Here is a 22,173-nt window from a genome sequence, read left to right on the forward strand (position 1 = left end):
CCTGTCACTCCTTCTTCTCTGGGCCACCACCTACCTGGCTGGGTCCTGGGGGAGGGGACCCAGGGCCTACCTGCCTCTCAAGCTCATGCCTCTGCGAGAAGCCCAGCCCCCAAGTCTGCAGGAGGCAGGATTCAGTCAACGCACAGCCCGGAATTCACAGCCAGGCCATGTGGCTTACAGAACCCCTGGGAGCACTTTCCACTTCACCCAGCCAGTCCCCAGCCTCAGACGTGTCTCTCCAGTGCTGGCGGGGGGACAGGTATCATGTGTGTATTTCAACCTCCCCTCATCTCCTGCTACAAAAGCACTGTGGACCACTGTTTCTATCAACTGCATTTGACAGGTGAGGAAACCGAGGCTCAGAAAAGAGAAGTGGTTTACCCAAAGCCACACAATTCCCTGCCCTACTGAGGTACAGCATGGGGGGCCTCCAGGGAGTAAGACCCCCCCCCAGGACCCCAGGTGGCAGAGTCAGGGCTCAGCTGATGGGAAAACATGAGGGATTCCTCTTGATGAAAGCAGATTCTTTAGCTGAGACCATTACCTTCCTCTGGGTCCCACTCAGGGGTCTCAGCCCAGCTCCACCTCACACAGGAGCCCTTTAGGGCCCAGCCAAACTATCCACCTTGGCTGGGCACCTGGCTGTCACCCCTGGGCACCCCTGAGCCTTTGAATGGCTTCTCAGTCCAGGCCGGGGTCACCTGAGCCTTCTGCGCAGACTCCACGCACCTCTGCATGGAGGACTGGCTGCAAGGGGCTCCCAGCACAGGGAGCGGTAACACACCCACCTGCCCCCCGGGGAAAGGTGCCAGCACCCAGCTCCACCCAAGGAGGGCCCTCTACTCCTGAGCGTAGGTGGCAACCAGGGAAGGCTGCCCAAGGGCGGTGACCCTGAGCTGAGTCTTAGCAGGAGGAGGCGCAAGCAGCCGGGGGGTGGGGCGTTCTGGGAGAACAACGTCCTCACGCTAGAATGGGGGCTGCTCTGTGCCAGGCACCTGCAAGGCCCAGAGCCACACGACACAGACACATTCTCACGTTGCCAGGAAAGTAGACCCCCTGGTTCTCTGCACCAGGCAAGGCAACCACGGCCCCTGCCCCCTGCCCTGACCAGCACCCACTTCTCTTACTTTCTGCCACTTCTGTGCAGACCAAGCTCCTCAAGACCTCCTAAGACACCCAAGGAAGCCCCAAGCACAGGAGAAAAGCAGGTCTACCAGGGGCTCATGGGGGGGGGGAGAGAAGGAGAGAGGAGGGTGGGTCTGGGGGCAGGACGGGGCCCCTCCGGTCCCGGCTCACAGAGAGAGCCCGGGGAGCCAGTCTGCTGCCCACAGCGCTGGCTCTGCCCTAACAGCGGCCAGGCAGACACTCAGCTCCCAGGTAAACCCTCCATATGGTTCCTTTCCAGTTAGAAGTTGGGCCAATTGCCACATTCCCCCCTCCATCTGGGGAGACAGATGGACAAGAGGAGGAGGCTGGCTGAGGGGTTAGGATGTGCCACCTGGCTCCAGGAGGGAGGAGGGGGCCAAGGGGCAGAGGGGAGGCAGGCATAGAATAGGAGTTAATTGCTCTCAAGGAGGGAGAAACTTTTAGATTAAGTCATATTTCTGGGCAATGCTCCCCTAAGAAGTTCCATAGGATGGCCCCACCTGACACGCCAGGGTATAGCTTGCAGGCTTCGTTTTGCTGGTGAAAGAAGAATGAGGTGACCACAGCTCGTCAGCTCAAATGTGAGCGAGTCGCAAGGTACTCGAGATGAGAGCTGGTCTGAGCGGGATGCGCTATTCTTACAACCACAAGGGTGGGGGGACTGGAGGGGAGTTTGGGGGTTTATGCAGAGCTCAGTACCAGTGAACGTTTATAAAGTGCCTGATGCCTTTGAATATTATTCGGCATATTTTGCATGGATTCACTCATCTGAGGTCCGTATCATCAGCACAGCTCCAATTTAGAGATGAGGACGCAGAAGTGCAGAGAGGTTAAGTGGCTTCCCCAAGGTCACACAGTCAGGCACAGAGTGGGGTTTGAATGCAGGCTGTCTGGCTCCCGAGACCACCCCTTCGCCCAGTCCAATGTGTCATGACCGGTCACGTGGAGTCAGAGACCAACCGGCACCCGTAAATATGGCTGGGCACAGGGCTTACCCTGGGCTAAGTACCACTGGTGTCACTGGCCCCACAGTGAGAAACCAAGTGTCTCCACGGCCCTCCTGACCCCATGCCACAGCCAGAGAGGACTGGAGTGGCCCAAGAGAGACCGCATTTACCAAGCACCCACGGCATGTCTGGCACTCAGTGAATCCTCACACAACCTGGGGCAGGGGCTAACAGCCCCATCTTACAGATGTGGAAACTGAGGCTCGGACGTGCTAAGTAGCCTGACGGAGGTCACATGGCCGGTCAGTGGGCCTGTAATCCAGGTCTGTGTCCAGAGCCTCCCTCCGGCAGAGAAGGGAAAGGCCCCAGTCGCTGGGTCTCTGTTAACCCCCATCTCCTGCAGCCCCTCCCCACCCCTGGGAAGATCTCAAGTCTCATGCTAAGCCCGCCAGCCCTCCCGTGTCCAGCCCCCGCCTCTGCAGCACCATGACTAGCACTCCCCTGGGACGCCCTCTTCAAACGTCTCCACCAGGGCGGGGGCACTTCTCTGCACCCCTCCTCCTTTACCACACGGACTCTCTCTTTGGATAAAAAAAAAAATCCATGAGTCCATACTGAGAGCAAATAGAATCCAATTAAACCCAAGCAGCGAGGAACGAGCCCATGCCCTATCTCTGCACAGAAGCTGGAACACTCCACCTGTCCCAGGCTCCAGGAACAGGATTATAAGAAGGGGGGCATGAAGGAGTCTGGCGTTCCCCGTGGCTCCCCTAGGCCTTCCTGGGTCACTCGTGGCAAGCCCCTCACCCCACACACAGCCCCAGCCCCCTGTCCAGCACCAGTTGCCGCCACATGCCAGCTGCGAGCTCCGCCATCCGCCCAGCCGGTGCCTCCGTGCAGGGCCGGGGGCAGGAAGCCGCAAGCACTTGCCAGGAGCCTCTGAGTGCCTGGGGGCAGTGGGGACCTGGGAGAGCTCCTGGCCCAAGTGCTCTGGGAACAAGGAGACTGAGGGCAGACTGCACCAGGGGGTCTAGAATCCTACAGGCCAGTGTGTCCCCCTCCACATCCTTCCCAGAGAAAGTCACACACGGGTGCAAGGGAACGTGCCCAAAGACGGTCACTGTGGCGCTGTTCGAAACAGCAAAAAAATGGAAACCACTTAAATATTTTACAGCAGAAGAATGGCTAATCCGTGGTGTGTTTGCACAATGGAATATTACGTAGCTAAGATTCATAAAACAGCTCTCATGTATCAGCACGACAAAACCCTGAAAACATAAAGTTGGCTGATAAAGCCAAGTGCAGCACAATCTGTCCCATTTATGTAGAAATTAAAAGCCACATATAAGATTTATTCTATAGGGACACACACATATATACGAGCAAAAGCTGCATGAAGGCAGATTTGTTCTATTGTATGCACCGCGATCTCCCAGTGCCTGGCACACATTAGGTGCTCCATAAATGCTTGTTGAATGACTAAACGGGGACAAGAAGGGAACTCATCCCCTTCAGAGTCGTGGGTAGAGGGTACCTCAAGGGAGGCAGGGATAGAACAAGACTGAGGGCTCCGTGAAAGGGCTTCCAGGCAATCCCCATTTTATTTCTTGAAAAAAAAAATCAGAAGCAAATACAAGATGTAAAGATGTAAATGCTTGGTAAATGTGGACCCCAGAACCCAGGCCAGACCAAATTTTCAGACACGAGTGACAGTGAAGGCATTCAGTCCCTGTGTGCGCTGCCCTGAGCCTCTTTGTACATCCGTGACACGGGGTCACTCGGCCACTCCCGGCTCGGTGGAATCCACAGGACACTGGAGGGGAAGCACATGGGGAGCCCACCTGGGGCTGCCCTCCTCCTCCGGCCATCTGGCTCTCGAAATCCTACCTCCCCCCGAGGACAGGCTCTTTCCTGGCCAGCCCTCCCTGGCACTGGAACCCTGCGCCTCCCCCAGGCTCCAGGCACCTGCCCTGACTTGAACGTGACATGGAGACTCCACTAGTGAAACTTGATATGGGTTTCCTCTTGCATTTTGTGGTCTCTGCGCCCTTTCCATTTGCAGTCTGGTGACCTTTCCCAGTGTTCTCTGGGTCCAGCCAATATATCTGGGTCAGTGTCTGCCTCCAGCTGCACTCCCCAAGGGCAAGGCCGGCTCTGCGTGTTTGTTTGTTCATTCGTTCATTCATTCATTCAAGAAGTGTCCTGCTCAGTTCCTGACACATTTGGTCCTTAAGAAACAATAGCAAGTAGGGACTGCCCTAGTGGCACAGTGGTTAAGAATCCGCCTGCCAATGCAGGGGACACGGGTTTGAGCTCTGGTCCAGGAAGATCCCACGTGCCGTGGAACAACTAAGCCTGTGCGCCACAACTACTGAGCCTGCGCTCTAGAGCCCACGAGCCACAACTACTGAGTCTGCGTGCCACAGCTACTGAAGCCCGCGCACCTAGAGCTCGTGCTCCGCAACAAGAGAAGCCACTGCAATGAGAAGCCCGCGCACTGCAATGAAGAGGAGCCTCCGCTCACCACAACTAGAGAAAGCCCGCGCGCAGCAACAAAGACCCAACGCAGCCAAAAAAATAAGTTAATTAAAAAAAATAATAAAGAGGGCTTCCCTGGTGGCGCAGTGGTTAAGAATCCGCCTGCCAATGCAGGGGACACGGGTTCAAGCCCTGCTCTGGGAAGATCCCACATGCCGCGGAGCAACTAAGCCTGTGGGCCACATCTACTGAGCCTGCGCTCTAGAGCCCGTAAGCCACAACGACTGAGCCCGCGAGCCACAACTACTGAAGCCCACACGCCTAGAGCCCGTGTTGCGCAACAAGAGAAGCCACCACAATGAGAAGTCCATGCACCGCAACGAAGAGTAGCCCCCACTCGCCGCAACTAGAGAAAGCCCGCGCGCAGCAACAAAGACCCAACACAGCCATAAATAAATAAATAGATAGATAAATAAATAAAATATAAAAGAAAAGAAAAACAATAGCAAGTAAAACCCCTTCCTTGGGAGCTCAGTCTAGTTGGGAAGCAAGACAGGAAGAGAGAGCGACCAGCCCCAGGAGGGGCTCAGGAGACAGCATTGCTGGCCACACTGGTGGTGGGGAAGGCCCCCTGGGTGCCAGGCCCACCGCATGCTTCCCCAGACACCAGCCATCCAACAACGCACCCTGTCCTGTGTGCTACCGCTGCTTTTCCTTCACTGAGTCAACAAGTGTTTACTGAGCACCGTTTAGATGCTGGGATGCAGCCATGAGGAGGACAGAGCCCCTCCTCCCATACAGCTCTCATTGCAGGGCAGAGGAGGAAACAAGTGGAGTGAAGTGATGGAGGGAGGCTGGGGGCTGCATCCTAGGGGGCAGGGAGGCCGGGCCACGCAGTGGCAGCAGCACATGTGGACTCTACTCAGACTTTTTTCTAGGAGCTACTGCCTGGCCTGAGAGCCAGGAATTGAAGACACTTTGGACTTGTAAATTCCACCTGCAGGTGAGAGATCGCTGCTGAAACGCCCTCATTTTTCTACCCTTCGCTGCGTGGGATTGTCCACACTTGGCTCCCTCCATCAGCACAGATGACCCAGGGGCTTATTTGAGGGCAGGGCCACGGAGACCTGCAGGCACTAAGGACTCAGCAGGGGGGCAGGGCGGGGCGGGGGGGTTTGGTCATCAGCCCAGTTTCCCGCCTGAGGTGTCTCCCTAATGTCCTGGTGGACTCGGGTTACACCAAGTAGGATCACTGCACCTGTGCTCAGCTTCCTTCTTCTCTTGGCACCTCCCTGTCCCCCACGGGACGGCTCTCTCCACTCCATCCATCTAAATAAGTCCTCCCCATTCGCTCCAAGCAGCCCCCAGACCCCCTGCCTTCACGACACACCAACCTGTGGGCTGAACCTAACCCGGTGGCCCAGAGCAGGCAAAAAGGAAAAGCCTCCTCCTGGAGCAGCCCGCTTCTGCCCATGCTCACCCCAGGTAGGGGCCAGTCGGGGACCTGGGCTCCCCTGTGCCTTCCCAGAGCCCTCAGCCACATCCTCCAGGCTTGGGAATCCTCTTGTTCCCCCATCCTTCATTCTCTCACTCACCAAGAGACCTACCCTCGCCAGGAAGCAGCTAAGCAGCCAGCCCGCAGGCAGTGGGCAGCAAGGTGACCCAGACAGGGCACTGTGTCCACAGCTCCAAAGCCCTCTTGCTCTAACACCCAGGGCCCTGGGACCACATTCTGCAACCCAGGCTGTTCCCTCGTCCCAAGCAGCAGCCCGGGCTCTGGGCTCCAGACCAGGGGGGAGAAAATCCTCCCCCAGAGCGTCGAGCAATTTCCCTGCAGACAAACAGTGCAGGAGACCAGCAAGACTGGGCTCTTCTCCTCTCTCTCTCTTTCCCTTTTCTTTTTCTTTCTTTCTTTCTCTTTTTTTTTTTTTTTTTTGTCCTTTTAAATTTAAAATGGGAGAAAAACAATGAAAGACAAATCCTAGGAAATCAAGTGGAAAAATCTACATTATGGCAAAATGTGAAGGCAGCAAACTGCAACATGGAGAGAAAGTGGGGACTGTTAGCAACCCAAGGGGGTCCCCCAGCTCCGCTACGTTCCTGCCAGAGAGGGAGTTGGGGGGAAGGCATGAAGGAGGCTGGGAGTTACCCGGGACTGTATGGCCTCACACACACACACACACACACACACACACACACACACACACACACACTCACACACAGAGGTCTTTCTCCCTGGTCCTCCCTTCTTTCCCTCCCACTCCAAACCATCTCTCAGGAAAGGGAGTTACTCAGAGGGCCCAGTGACTAACATGGTGTTACTTTTGTTTTCAACCAGGAAGGAAGTCCTTGTCTAAGTAAATGGAGCCACATGGCAGATTCCAGGCAGTAGAGCTGTGGCTAAAAGGGTGTCTGAGGTCAGGAAGGCACCCAGGCCCTGAGCGAATGCCCCCTAACCTGTGGCTGTCCGGGGTGAGCGGGGCTGGGGGGCACAGCGAGGGGTGGACCCGCACTCTGGCTGGCTCTGGCTCCACAGAGGGCTTGAGGGCTCTCCGGGAGGCAGCTCAAGCCTGGTTCACGGCCACCATCCCCCTGTCTGCTCCACTCCCGGCCCGACTCTCCACCCTCCGGTGTCCACTCCATCCTCTTTCTAAAGCACAAATCCCTCTGACACATGGCTCCCTGCCTGCAACCCTTGGTGGTTCCCCACCCGTGTGTGCGTGTGTGTGTGTGCGTGTATGTGTGTGTGACATTCAAGGCCACATCTCCTCCTCAGGTCTGGTCCCTACAAAAATCCACCATCCGACCACATCTGCTGCCCCAACAGGCCTTAGCAGAGGCTGTTCCTCGGCCAGCCCTCCCCTTGCTGGGCCCCAGTTTCTCCTCCGTGTCTGTCTCTCCACCCCAGCCCTCATGGGGCCCAGCACACGTGCTGTGCCTGCTCGGGTCAGGCAGTGACCCACGCTTGCCGGTTGAATGAGTCACTGAGTGCCCGACTGACAGGGATGGGCGGGCTGGCGGGGCACAGGCCGCTGGCACGGGCAGAGGGGCAGAGGCTCTGTAGGAATCTGAGGTAGCCGCCTGCTCAAACCTTCCCACTTCCTTTGGGAGCCTCCCTGACCCCCAAAGCCCACTATGACCTCCCCTCTGAGCCACCACCTGGTCACACGGAGTGCCCGAATGTCTGCATGCACAGGCTCTGGGCACCCACTCTGTGCCGGGCTCTGGGCTGCAAAGGTTATCCATGCACAGCGCCTGCAGGACACACTGGTGAGCTCCAAGTACACATGGTGCTGGGCGTCATGCACACCAGGACCTCTCTCTCAGTCCTGCCTTCTGTTGGGAACTTACTTCTCCACCTAGATGCAAATTCCTTGCTATGAGCGCTCAAGAAATGCACATGCAAAAGAACAAGTGGAGAAGTATAAGATAGCCATGCAAACTGGCCGGGCCCCAAGGGCCAGAGCCGAAGATAGCTGGGCCAGTAGAGAGGGCATGAGGGCAGGGCGACTCCAGCCCTGTGGGCACGGTGGGCCCACTGTGAGAGATCTGGCTGGAGCCAGGAAGACCCAGGTACCTAGGGACAATGAGGGGGAAACAGTCACTCCGGTTTCCCACCTGCAGGTGTCTCCCTGATATACCCCATCAAAGGTTTGTGCAAAGCGTGGATACTGCACCTGCTGGCTTTCCCCTCCCCTCCAGTCTGAGACAGAGGGGAAGATGCCTGCTCCACTGCTTCCTGGCTGTGTGACTTTGGACAAGTTACTCAGCCTCTCTGAGCATCAGTCTTCCCATCAGTAAAATGGGAAAAAAGCCCGGTGGGGCTGGAGTGAGGGTCAAATGTGATGGTGTTTGTGAAGGCCTGGGTTGGCCTCCTGGAGCCAAAGCCACTGGGGAGCAAGTCCTACTGGGGGTGGGGGCTGCTGAGGCAGGGGGGCAGGGACCTCATAACCCAGCTTGGGTCAGGACCCAGGGCTGGTGAGAGATGCTCTGGGGACCAGAGACACCAGCTGAAACTGAGAGATGTCCCCAGGGACAGAGTGCTGGGCAGAACCTGGGGCCTTAGCCTAGAGGCCCAGGGTCTATCCAAGGCAGGACACACATCCTTTCTTTCCTGAACACACTCAGCTCATCTCCCCACCCCTGCATCACTCCCAGCCCCGCCCCACCACACACACATGGTGACACACACGCTCACACAATCACATACCACACATCACTACAACCTCACACAATCTCACAGCCACACAGGCTCACACACTAACCACACCGCCCCACACAGCCACACACCACGCCCAACCTCCCAAAGTCACACCCTCCACACAGCCACACAGCCGCAGGACCCAGGCACACAGTCAGCTGTCCACATCTCCACCAGCCAGCCCGGCCGCACCTTAGTACCATCAACACCTCTCCTTTGCTACTGGTGCAGGGGAGCCCGGCGGGGGGGTGCTAACGGGGATGGGGTGGTGACTGGGTGGAGGGGTACAACTATTTACCGAGGAGCCTCAGTGCCCCCATCAGGGCAAAGTCCTCAACTTTCCTCTGAAACCAGGCCGTCCACTCACACCCTCCTGCCCCCATAGAGAATCAGGCTGGACCTGCAGGTACGGGGGGGAACAGGCATCAGAGAGCTGGCCTGCTGTGACACAGGAGGCCGAGGCTGGGCACAGATGGGGCCCTCATCCCACCTCAATCCCTTACTTGATACGAGCCAAGTCACCCAACCTCTCTGAACCTCCACATCTGCATCTGTAAAATGGGAGGGCATTCTCGCCACTCCCCAGACGTGGCAGGGGTGTTGTGAGGATTAAAGGGATCACCTGGCCCCTGGGGGGATATTTTGGGGAGGGGGGGAGGCAGGCTGTGGGGGACCAGCCAGGGCAGCTGTGGGGCTCAGAGCCCCTGAGCTGAGTGCTGCCGTCCCCTCGCTGGGAGGCCGCTAAGCAGCACAAGCTGCTCAGAGCTGCATTATTCATGGTGCTCAGCTCTGAGCAGAGGGAAATTTGCTGAGTGATCGACCTAATATCTTAACACAAACCCATTTAGGTAAAACACCTTTGAAGCAAGAAAAGCAGAAAAAAGGAGAGAGAGAGAGAGAGAGAAGGAAGCAGAGGTGGTGGAGGCAGGTGGTGGCAGGAGGGGACTGAGCGGGGAGGGGCCCTGAGACTGATTTCTGGCCCTCCTCCACCCCAGGGGCCCCCAGGAGACCCCTTCCCCCCAGGCCCACCTCCCCCCACTCTCAGTGGCCATGCCGGGCATTCTTCTACTGAGGGAATCCCGCCCATTCCTCAGATTTTGTTCAGAGAGGGAAAGGAGTCTGCCCAAGGCTCACACAGCAAGTCAGGCCAGCCAGCAGCCAGAAACAGGACTGCTGAGTGTCAGCTGAGTCCTCTGCTGAAAAACCCCTTTCAGAACAAGACAGCCCAGCTCCAGTGACACACCTAGGGGCTGAGATCACACAGCGGCTTTTCAGCCCCTTCCTCAGCCTCACTCCACACTCTACAGCAAGACCACTTTCTCCAACGCAACGCAAATTTTCCCACCCTGGAGCTTTTGCTGGTCCCTCTGCCAGAAATACCCCTCCTGCTCCCCCACCTGCCCAACCCCACCTCGGGGCTCAGTTTCTGCGCCTCGTCCCCCAGAAAACATCCCAGAGTGGGGACTCATCACTGCCCAGCCCGGCTCTCACCTCACCCCTCTCCACTGGCACCCGCCATCCTCTGCCTAGGCTGTCGGTTTGTGACTCTCATGCTTCAGGGCATGAAGGCTGGAGCCAGGTTGCCTGAGTTCAGATCCTGGCTCTGCCACTTCTTAGCTGTGTGACTCCGGACAAGTTACTCACCTCTCTGGGCCTTGTCTCCTCATAACAAAGCATGAAGAATAAGTGAGTTAATCCATGTAACAGTGCCTGGCATATAAGTACTCAATAAGTGTTTGCTGTTATAACACTGTTGTCCCTTTCCTCCATTAGCCCATAAGCCCCTTCAAGGGGCTTTCTTTCTTGACTGTATCTTTCTCTTTCCTAACTCCCTGGTTTCCATCAGAGTCTCAGGCATACAGGAGGTGCTCAATCAATGTTGGTTGAACTGAGCCTAATTTCTGGCAATGTTGTCTGTCTGGCCTCTTCACCCCAGATCCCTTGGGAAGAGAAGACAGCGCTGCGCTGGTGGTAGAGACCTCCGTGTGGGGTAGGGGCATGGAGAAGATGACCTCTGGCCAGCTCCAGCCCAGAACAGGAAGCGAGGCTCAGTTGGGCAGGGAAGGGCCAGGGCTCGGGGTCGGCAGCCGGGCCTGCGGTTTGGCCAGAAAGGAACAGGCAGCTGCAGGCTGGAATGAAATATTTAGGAGCCCACATCCCCAGGAAGTGGAAACTGACAAGCAAAATGAAATGTTGAGATGTAATTACCCAGGCAGGCCAAGCATGTCTCCCCACCGGCGGCGGGCTCAGGCCCCCCCAACGTGCCACAAGCAGGCACTGGGTAATGAAGTCCTCCTGGACCCTCTCCCACACCAGCCGTCCTCTTCAGGCCAGGGCGGGGGGAGGGACGGTGAGCAGCCCGGCTCTGGCTCCTCCAGGCCGACCCTTTTGATGGCAGAACAGCAGGAAATGCAAGGAATGGGGGGTCTGGGCCCAGCCCTGGCTCTGGATGTACCTGCGGTGAGGCCTCAGCTTCCTCAGCCAGAAAATGGGGCCGCTGATGCCCCCGGCCGGGAACGAGGATGAGACGGTGGGCGTGAGTGTGCTCCATAAGCTGGCTGTGGTGGAGGAGGGCAGTGAGGACAGCGCAGACACCAGCCCGAGCCTGTGGACCGTCGGGGGCTTTCTTGAGGTGCTGGGCTGCCCGGGACTCGGGTTAGTTAAGAGTTGGTAGACAAAGGTCAGGGGCAGAGGCCCAGATGTGGCCCTGAGCTGGAGAAGCACTCACCCCACCCCCCAAAACCTGCCCCAGGCTTTCCCGACGCTGTTGGGGAAAAGCTTGGGGCCCCACAGCCTGGGGGCCTGCTTGGCCAGATCTGGGAGTGGAGAGACAGGGACCAGGGAGGGCTGGAAAGAGGACTCCAGGCCTGGATCCTGGGAGCAACCCTGAGTGGGCCTCGGGAGGGCATCCGGGGAGGGGAGGTGCGAGAAGGGAGCTCAGCTGACCTTGCCCTTCCTGTGGAAGGCCAGAGCTGGGGCAGGGGATGCTACCATCTGCTAGCTTTTCTCAACAGGCATTTGGGGTCGGACATGTTTCATAGTGAGAGACTGTCCCATGTTGTAATACAAGGGACATCTTGGGAATCTAGACACTAAGTAACAGGAGGGACTCGGGTCATTGTGATATTTATGTTGACATTTAAATGCTCTCCAGGCACTCCGGCCCCGGTGGGACTGCCCAGAGTGAAGAGGTCTTTTTTTTTTTTTTTTTTTTTGCGTCACGCAGGCCTCTCACTGTTGTGGCCTCTCCCATTGCGGAGCACAGGCTCCGGATGCGCAGGCTCAGCGGCCATGGCTCACGGGCCTAGCCGCTCCGTGGCATGTGGGATCTTCCCCGACCGGGGCACGAACCCATGTCCCCTGCATTGGCAGGCGGACTCTCAACCACTGCGCCACCAGGGAAGCCCAAGAGGTCTTTTAATTAATCTAAACCAGAGCCCTGGCCCCTCTCCAGACTGGCTCCATGCCCCGGGGGCGGGTCCAGCCTCACCTGGTAGCAGCCAGCTGACCCCTCAGGCCCGAATCCCCTGTGCCCCCCGACTCCTGTCGGCACTGCCTGACCAGACCAGAGCCCCACACCTGCATGCACACCTCAGCCTGCCCAGCCTGGCCACCCCACCTCTCCACCAAAACTGATCCCACCCCAGCACACCCCTCCTCCCACCTTCACTGGCTCTCACCTCCCTCAGGGCTCAGGGCAAAATCCAAACCCCTCAGCCCAGTCCTCAGGCCCTGCGGCCTCAGCTCCCATCACTCCCCACCTCCAAGAGCACCTGCAGTTCCGAACACTAGACTGTTCCCTCTGCCTTTATGACCAGTTCCCCTTCCCAGATTCCTTCAAGTCAGCTTCTGTCAGTTCTCAAAGATTCATCTCAGGCCCCCTCCTCCAGGAAGCCTTCGTAGTTGTCCCCAGGCTCCCTCTCCCCTGGGTGCCAGTAACGATCGCATTGTCTCAACCACTGCACTTAGCACAGGGAAGGGAAATTACTGGACTAGATGCCGCTGAGCTCCAGGGAGATGGCCACTGCTGGGCCCGCTGCCGGGCACAGAACATCCATTGATTCAGCAACAATTTAAGCTCTTCCTGGTGCCAGGTGCTGCCCTCAACACTACGGGGGCAGCCACGGATCGGACAGACAAGAATCCTGCCCTCTGGGAGCCGACTTCCCTCTATGAAGTAGACTATAGATGCTGAGGAATGAATGAATGAATGAATGAACAAATGACTGAATGGACTAATTAATTAAGAGCTGGCCTATTGTCCAGAAGGCCTCTTACCCCCGTCTCCAGCTCCCGTCCCTCCACCCTCATCTTCCTGTCTCCCCGACTCGGTCCCCTGCCCCATCCTCCCCCTCTCCCCCACACACACGTTACTCCACGGCCCCTCATATTCAGGCAGCACTCTTCAGTCGAATAATGTTTGCACATGTTCTCTCATTAGTTCCTCCCAATCAGCCCACGTCTTAGGTGCTACGACCATCATACAGATAAGGAAACCGAGTCCCAGAGCCTAGTCCCAGCTGCCTCCACCTTTCCTTTCTCCAGCCCATCTGCTCCCTCTCCTCTGCCTTTCTCTCTCTCTCTCCCAGCTTCTGGGGTATCTGGCACGTTTCCACCTCTCTCTGAGCCTGTTTCCCCATCTTAAAATGGGGCAGGCAGAGAGCTTCTGAGAGATGGTAAACAGAGCCCGTGCTTCCCCTCCACTGCTCTGCAGCGCCTACTGCGTCCACCCCAACCCCGCTCCATTTCCTCTCCCCTTCCTCCCTCCTCTCTCCTCTTGCTTGTCACTTTGTCCCCTGCTTTCTCCCCCATCCCAAGGCCTCCCTCGGGCCCCAATACATCTGCAAGATGGTCGTTAGCTTTCCTTCTGGCTCGTTAAAAATAAGAATTTGCATAGAATATCCATATGATCATTCTGTCTACGGCAAAATGGGGCACAGATATAACCCGCCACATGAGTCAGGGAGAACAAGGAGGACGGTCACAAAGGGATTGGGAACAACCAACCAGGAAGAGGCCAAGTGCTCACCCTTGGGGTCTGAGGCCTCAGAGGCAGGCCCTCACCCCTCCAGCCCTTTCTTGGCCTTTCTGATGGTTAATTCACCCATTTTTGTCATTCTTACAATAACCAGCACAGTAGGGACTACAATTACCCCATTTTATAGTTGGAGAAACTGAGAGCCAAAGGACAGACACACAGCAAGTCCGTGGAAGCCCTGAGGGTCAGCACTGTCTTCCATGGGCCGACCTACCCTGCTCAGTGTCAGGAATGCTGCCCCCTCCTCACTCTCAGAAGGAGGGCATCATGAATAACCACATTCAGTCACTCAGCTCCCCTACCCAGAGCACCCTGCTGCTCCTCTGAGACAGGCCCACCGTTCTTCAAGGCTCTCTTCCCATCACCCCCTCCTCAAGGAAGCTCCCCTTCCCCCAGTTCCCATCCTAGCACCCCACTCCATACAACACAATTTAGCCAGATGCAGAGATTTTTGGATACAACTGCTTCCAAACCTCTCATCCCAGCTATATAATTGCATTCAAACCTGCCTCATCCCAAAATGGATTCGCAGCAGTGCCCAGAAATAAACATATTTGGCTAAAAGAGAAATGGATAACAAAATCGAGGGGAAGGGACCAGCACTTTACAGATGAGGCTCCGGTCAGCACCCAGGGACTGGCCGTTTGTTTGTTGGGGACCTGAGCCAACCAGGGCTTCCCCCGTGTCTGGGGCTGGCGCTGTCCGTGGTGCTGAAGCCAGGAACGCCTGGACGACGCCCCTGCCCTCTGCCCACACGCAACCCGGGAGCAAGTCCTGTGGGCTCGAGCTTCAAAACATACCCCAGATCTGTCTCTGCTCACTACTCCCAGCCCCTTGGTCCCAGTCATCATCCCTTCTACCCTGGAGGACAGAAGCAGCCTCCTCACTGGCCTTCCTGCCTCAGGCCCACAGTCTCTGCCCCACACAGTGGCCAGAGGGATCCTAGTAAACCCAAGTCCATTCACGTCCCTCTTCTGCTCACAACGCTCCCATGGCTCCCATCTCACTCAAAGCAAAAGCCAAAGTCCTCACAGTGGCTCAGAAGGTCCCCTGTGATAGGCTCCTCCCCTTCTACGTCTCTCCCCCTCATTCACTCTGCTCCTTCTTCTTGGCTATAGTCCCCAAATGCCAGGCAGGCTGCTACCTCAGGGCCTTTGCACTTGCTGATTCTCCTGCCTGGGGCACTCTCCCCACAGATCTCTGCATGGCTCACTCCCTCACTGTATTTAGGGCTCTGCCCGAATGTCACCTCTGCAGAAAAGCCTTCCTTGACCACCTGTGTTATAGTCTCCCCTACCTGCACCTTCTGTATACTGATGCTGCTTTGTTCTTCTTCACAGAAATGCCCATCAGTTCCTATCGGAAATTCTGTTATACGGTGATGTATTTACTTGTTTACTATAAGCTGCCTCTATCTCTCTCCCCAAACATGAGCTCACACGGTCAGGGATCTTCATCTGTTTAGTTCACTGCTGTATCCCCCACGTCCTGGTTCAATGTCTGGTACATAATAGGTGCTCAGTAAATATCTATAGAGCAAATGAATTAATTACTGTATAGAAGTGAGGGATGAAAGGGCTGAAGAAATGCCCCCACGGCCCTCCTTACCAGCCACATCCCCGCAGAGCAGGCTCTGTGATCTGGAGGCCTGGACTCTCCCCTTCTGAGTCCCTAAAAACCCCAGGAGCACGAGGGAAGCCATCACTGAAAAGGTGACCATCAGGGGATGCATTCCTCCTGATCTCCAGGCCCCGTGACACCCACTTTTAGACAGAGCCCCTCACAGGCTCATCCAAGGCCACACGTGACTTGGTGAATCCTGTCACACGAACATTGTCCATCACAGGAGCCACTCCCCTTCCTCCTTCCCTGGCCCTGAGAGAACCTCTGGCCTCTGTGTGCGGCGGTGTGGGGGGGGGGAGGGGGAAAGGGGGGGTCCTCCAAGGTCCAGCCATCTGACTGACCCACCAACGTTTCCCTGGAGAAGCCAGGTGAAAGGCATCAGACAGCTCATTGAAAGGAGGGCTCCACCCACCTTCCTTCCCTCCAGCTGAGCTCTGGGAGTCACACAGACCAGAATGCAAATCCCAGCTCTGCATCCGACAAGCTGTGAGGGACTGCACCAGCCCTTGGGCAGCCTGAGCCACGGTCACCTCCTCTGTAAAACAGGGACAATTCTCAGGGCGGCTGTGTAGGAGCTGGGGCCAGGGTCTGGTAGCTTCGATGAGGATGGGTAATGAAATGTTCCCTAGAAAATTGTATATTAAAACAAAAGGAGGTCCAGGGGTCTTCACACAGACCAGGCCGGGCTGCCTGAGGGGCTGGTGCAGGAGGCAGAGCCTGGGGCTCAGAGGCTCTGGGAAGAGGGCTGGGTGGGTGACACAGGATAATAAGGCAAAAATGGCTGCAGGCATCCCTCCGTGTGTCCACGACATGCATGAGCCCATTGAAAAAGGCGCACAGCCCCTTCCTGGTCTTACGATGAAGAACTGGAGAATTGGGGAGGGGCAGTGACTTGCCTAAGGTCACAGAGGAGTAGGGGATGAGGCTGAAACCAGAACCCACCCAGGACACTCAGCAGCCCCATACTGGCCTGAAGTAGGAGCCTCAGGGTAGGGCGGGAAGGAAGCCACAGTGCAGGGAAAGGGGAGATGGGGCTTGCTTTGGTGACACCTCCAAGAAGCTCAGAGTGGGGGGCTGGGGGTGCTGGAACCCTGCCTCAGATAGGAAAACAGGCTCAAACCCAGTAGTCAACAAACAGGTGAAGAGGGCTTCCTGGGGGTCAAGGCCCAGACCGGAGTTGGGGGTGGTGGGGGGCAGGGAAAGGTCAACGGCCTTTGCCACCTGCTCTTTAACAAAGGGGAAGAAATCGGAAGGGATCCCTAAATGTGGGAGCCTCGGAGGATAGATCCCAACATGCTCCAGTGCAGAGGTTCAAGGAAGGGGAGGAAAAATAAACAAGGGCAGGAAAATGAACTTGAAGACAATGGGGTTCAGACCAGGTTTAGAGATGTGTTTGCCAAAAGGCTCAAAGGTAAAAAACAAATAAATAAACCAAAGAGGCCAAAGGAGCTGAGGAAACAGATGCTGCGGATGTGGCTACTCTGTGGGCTCAGGTCTGGGCTCAAGAACATAGACACAGCAGAAGCCAGAGGCCCACCCCATGGTACCCGGACCTCCATGTGGTGAGGACAGAAAAGTCAAGAGAGATGGGTGAGAGATGCAAAGACCCACATCACGGGGGACCTCAGAGGTCCCCTGACCCATCGCCTTCACATTGGTGATGAAGCTGAGGCTCAGAGAGGGAAAGTGACCAGCCCAGTGTTACACAGCCACCAGAGACAGAGCCAGGACTAGAACTGGGTCCCGATCCTCACTTCCCACTCTGATGAATAATGATGAAACTTACATCTCCAGAAGCTTAGCGCTTAGTGCAGGGCCCAGACTGTGCTAGTTAGTGCTTTACATGTATTAACTCATTTAATGCTCATGGCAACCTAGAAGGGAGGTGCTTCTTTTTTTTTTTTTTTTTTTTTCCTGCAGCACTGCACAGCTTGCGGGATCTTAGTTCCCTGACCAGGGATCGAACCCGGGCCGCCTGCAATGGAAGCACGGAGTCCTAACCCCTGGACTGCCAGGGAAGTCCAGGGAAGTGCTATAAATATTCCCATTTCATGAGGTGGAAACTGAAGCCCAGCGCCCCCAAGTGACTGCTCAAGATTGCACAGTTCATGGTGGCCAAGCCAGCATCTGGGCTCTTAAGCCCTCCACTCTACTGCATCATCCAGGGAGGACAGGATTCACAAAGGGGCTGCAACCAGCAAAGGAAAACTTTTTTAGACCTGGAAGAAATCTTCAAACATGTTCCACAAAAAAGCCTGGTGAAAGAAAATGTTGCTTCCTGTCCAAGAGGGAAGGGATGCAAACTCAGAGCAAAAAGGGCTCAGCGTCCATTCTGTCTCCTTCCTCCTGTCAATCCCGTCAAGCTTAGAGGCGAACTCGGATGGGAGCATGTCCCCATTGTGATAGGCCAGGGCGAACACATCAGAGATGAGTCAGAGAGAGAGAAAAAGTGGCCTGATGACACCCAACCCACAGGACTCACGAAATCAAGAGGTGCCAGCACCGCACTGAAGGCCGGGGGGGCGGAGCAATTAGAGCGGCACCGCACTGAAGGCCGGGGGGGCGGAGCAATTAGAGCGGCACCGCACTGAAGGCCGGGGGGGCGGAGCAATTAGAGCGGCACCGCACTGAAGGCCGGGGGGGCGGAGCAATTAGAGCGGCACCGCACTGAAGGCCGGGGGGGCGGAGCAATTAGAGCGGCACCGCACTGAAGGCCGGGGGGGCGGAGCAATTAGAGCGGCACCGCACTGAAGGCCGGGGGGGCGGAGCAATTAGAGCGGCACCGCACTGAAGGCCGGGGGGGGCGGAGCAATTAGAGCGGCACCGCACTGAAGGCCGGGGGGGCGGAGCAATTAGAGCGGCACCGCACTGAAGGCCGGGGGGGCGGAGCAATTAGAGCGGCACCGCACTGAAGGCCGGGGGGGCGGAGCAATTAGAGCGGACAGGCGAAGTCCCCTCGGCAGGCCAGACAGCGCAGGGTTCACCTTCAAAGCGGGACAGAGACTGACTGGGTAATCACTGAGCAGCCACGCTGATGCCAGCACCTTGCCAATCTCGCAGAGCATCCCGGAGACCCAGCTGGCACGTGGTGGGCCTCACAGCTTGGCAGGGGATGCCCATACCAAGTCCACTGAATTTCCACCCACAGAGCAGTGACGGGCAGCAGAGCAAGGGAGAGGAAGATGCAATTTGTCTCAAGTTGGGGGCAGCCTGGGTGATAAGCTAGAATGGTGGGGACTGGCTCCGGGGTGGGGTCCACTCCCCTCCCACGTTCTTGGAAAATGCATTGGTCAGTGGGCAGGGCTGAAGGTCCCTGGGCTGTGAGGCCCAGAGGTCTCCCCTCAAGAAGATGCTACAAGCCACCCTGCTCTCTTATACACCAACCCAAGGCCAGTGGCAGGATGCCTCCCCGTTTCCAGCGCCCTGCCCCATCGGCTAATCTCAACCACATTTCACCTGACTGAGGGTGAGAAGGTCGCATGCTCCAGGCTCTGTCCCCATACAGTTGGACCCACTCATCCCTGAACCAAAAGACCAAGCCTGAAGTGACCCCATGATGAGGCTTTGCTTACGAGAAGGATGCCTGGAGTCAGGCGCCTCGGGCTAGGAGGACCCAGCCTGCCAGATGTCAGAGCTGGACCCTGCAGATGAGCTGATGTGCCCACTCCTGTCACAGATGAGAGACGGGGGCCCCAGAAGGGCAATGACGTGCCCAAGGGCACAGGGCTGGTCATCTGTTCATCCTACAGACATCTATTGAGGCCCCACTGTGGGCGAGGGACGGCGAAGGACACAGAGCCAAGGGGGTCCTTTCTTCCATGGCCTCAAGGGGCCCAGTCAAGTGGAAGAGGAAGAGGGGGAATTCAACAAGCACTGGGGCAGGTATGATTGGGGTTCCCAGGAGGCCAGCCTAGGGGAAGATCATATGCCTCCCTGGGTAAGCAAGTCTGCAGGGAGGAGGGGCCTTGGCACTGAGCCGTGATGGGCAGAGAAGACTCCCCAGGGCCCTATGTAACTTGGACATGGCAGGTGGACACAACAACCCCAAGTGCCAAAAAACTGTTAAACGCAGGGTTGACCTGAAAGAAACAGCTCCGCTCCATCTCACATGGGTCCCCATCCCACGGCTACTAGGACCAGGCCAGGCCCCTCACTGGAGTCCCATCTGCCTGCTCACTCCTTCCTCCAGGCTGTGCTCACGCTGTTTCCCCACCTGGCACACCCCTTCCTTCCTCTCCACTTGTCCAAGTATCCCTCCTCCAAGCCCTGCTGGACTGCCCATCTTGATGCGCTGGGCCTCTTGCAACCCTGGAGTTTATCTCTTCACCTCAACACATGCATCATCACATCCCTTCATTCAATTATTAAGGCAAATTCTCCTGGGCACCTCCTGCAGGAGGGCAGGGTGCCAGGTCTGGGTGGGCACTGCTCTTCCCACGCCCGCTGAGAGCTGGCAGAGCCCACTGCCTCTCTCCTCTCCTCGCGCAGGGGCTGGGTACCCAGTGGATGTGAAATAAATCCATGAAGTCCAGGCCAGTGGGAGACTCGAGCGGGGTCTGGAAGGTTGAACCTCTTCCTGTTCCTGCCGTCTGGGGCAGGCAGCACCTCAGAACAAAGCATCCCGAGGCAGGCGCTGCGGTGGAAAGGATATCTGTCCTCGATGAGTCAGGATAGGGTTGGGGGCAGCCAGGAGCTCAGAGGGGAGGGCAGGGTCCCAGGGCAGCCTGACCCCAGAAGCCCGTGCTCTGTCAGCCTCAGTCTGCCCTTCTATAGACTGGGAGAGCAACCTTTCAGGCCTAGGATGGGAAGAAGGGCTAAAGAAGTGAGTAGGCGGCTGGATTTCATGATCACCCATCCCACAAACATTTACTGAGCAACTACTGTGTGCCAGGGACTGTGCTAGAGGCTGGAGAGGTACCAGAGAACAAAACAGGCAAAAAATCTCTGCTGTCATGAACCATAAACAAATAAAAATGTACTTGTCAATGCTATAAAGAAAAACAGAGCAGGGAGCATGGAATGGAGAGTAGTGGACTGGGGACTCAGTGGTCAGAGAGGCCCCTCTGAAGAGGGGACCCCTGGGAAGGCAGCTGAATGCACTGAGAATGCAGCCACATGGACAACCAGGGACAGAGCTTTCTGGGCAGAGGGAGAAGCCAGTGCAAAGGCCCTGAGGTGGGCTTGTGCCTGGAGTGTTAGAGGAGCCGTGAGGAGGCTGGTGTGACTGGAGAAGAGCCTGAGAGGGGAGTGGAAGGAGACAAGGTCTGGGAGGGCAGGCAGCAGAAAGGGGAGCTGCTGGATCCTGGGGGTGCCCTGGGGCAAACCTCTCTCCTCTCTAGTCTCCCAGAAGGATGAGCAGTGCCATCCCCTCCGGGTGGCTCTTTCCAGCTGGCCAGCTCCTCCCCACTCCCCTTGGAGCCTCTGTTTACAGCTGGAGAAGTTGAGTCTAGAGATGTCACAGAGCCAGAGGGATGAGATGCCCCAGCCTTGGGCCTCCAGCTGCCAGCCCTGCCACTCCGCCGCGCGGACGGGCCCATCTAAATGCAAGTCTGACGCTCAGCCCTGGGAGTTGGACCTGGAGGTCAGACCAGCAACAGCTTGACTCACCAGCATCTCCGGAATACCAATGGGGGATGCGGGGACACAGCAGGGAGATGAGACTTTAAATTTTCCACCGTGCGAGGGACAGGACATCCTTCAAGGAGCAGGCCTGAGGCTCCCACGTCCCTTCCCGCCACACCCAGAAAGGCCTTCCCATTCTCACCCTAGGAGTACAGGCCTAGATGTGCCCAGGGTGCTGGAATCACTCATTAGAGAACCAAACTCCCAAGGTGGCCCCGTGGAGATGCCCCTGCCCAGAGCTGACCTGTGTGTCCTTCCTATGATGTGCACCAGAGATCAGGAGGCCACGCTGGATTCAAATCCCACTCCTGCTACTTTCCAGCTGTGTGGCCTCAGGGGAGTTACTTAACCTCTCTGAGCCTCAGTATTGCCATCTGTATAATGGAGTTGTCTTGAAAGACAAATGAGTTAACATGTATGAAGCACATAAAATGGGGTCTGGTCCACAGGAGGGCTCCATAAATGTCACCTACTAATATTATCCATTGTCCTGTCACCCACACAGGAGCCCTGGGCTCTGACACTCAACACTTCCTTGTGATCTTAGGCCCCTTGACTTCTCTGAGCCTTGGTTGTCCTCATCTGTGAAATGGAGCACTAGTGCAAGTAAACTGAGGCTCACACAAGGCCCCACTGATACGGAAAGGCTGTGGGGGTATACAAGTTCATACTCCAGACCCCAACCCCCAAGAGCGCCCAGGACAGTGGTGGGGAGCACGGAGGGCGGGGCCCCATCTGTGCCACCCCCTCTAGCCTTCATCTCCCTCCAAGGGTCACTCACTCACATTATCTCCAGAGCCCAGGCAGGGCCTGCTCTATGCACCTAATCCCAGGCCTGGTTGTGTCCCTAGCCTTTCCCTTGGGCAGCCTCTGCCTGGCAGGGAGAGGGGGAGCCCTGCAGCCAGAAGGAGCGCACACCACACAGATGGGGGATGCACCCGACACCTCACAAAAGCACACACACGCCCACGACCTGCTGCAGACACCAGGGCAAGCAGGCTGGCCAGGGCTCCTGTGATTTTGTCCCTCATCCTGTCCTTGGACACTGCCTGTGGCCCCATGCAGGGCCCAGCACCACCCCGTCGGGCCTTCCATCACTCCCCGGGCCTCCCCAAGAG

The 22,173-nt window shown here is 57.0% G+C and overlaps 1 protein-coding gene across 4 annotated transcripts in view; it reads right to left on the reverse strand.

Annotated features, from left to right (window-relative positions):
• The window catches only part of GRM4 (glutamate metabotropic receptor 4), a 98,388-nt gene that overhangs the window by 37,189 nt on the left and 39,026 nt on the right, over positions 1-22,173 (reverse strand). The gene's annotated exons all lie outside the window — the stretch shown is intronic.

Source organism: Lagenorhynchus albirostris, chromosome 10 (assembly GCF_949774975.1).
Source record: "Lagenorhynchus albirostris chromosome 10, mLagAlb1.1, whole genome shotgun sequence".
In the NCBI taxonomy this organism is placed as follows: domain Eukaryota; kingdom Metazoa; phylum Chordata; class Mammalia; order Artiodactyla; family Delphinidae; genus Lagenorhynchus; species Lagenorhynchus albirostris.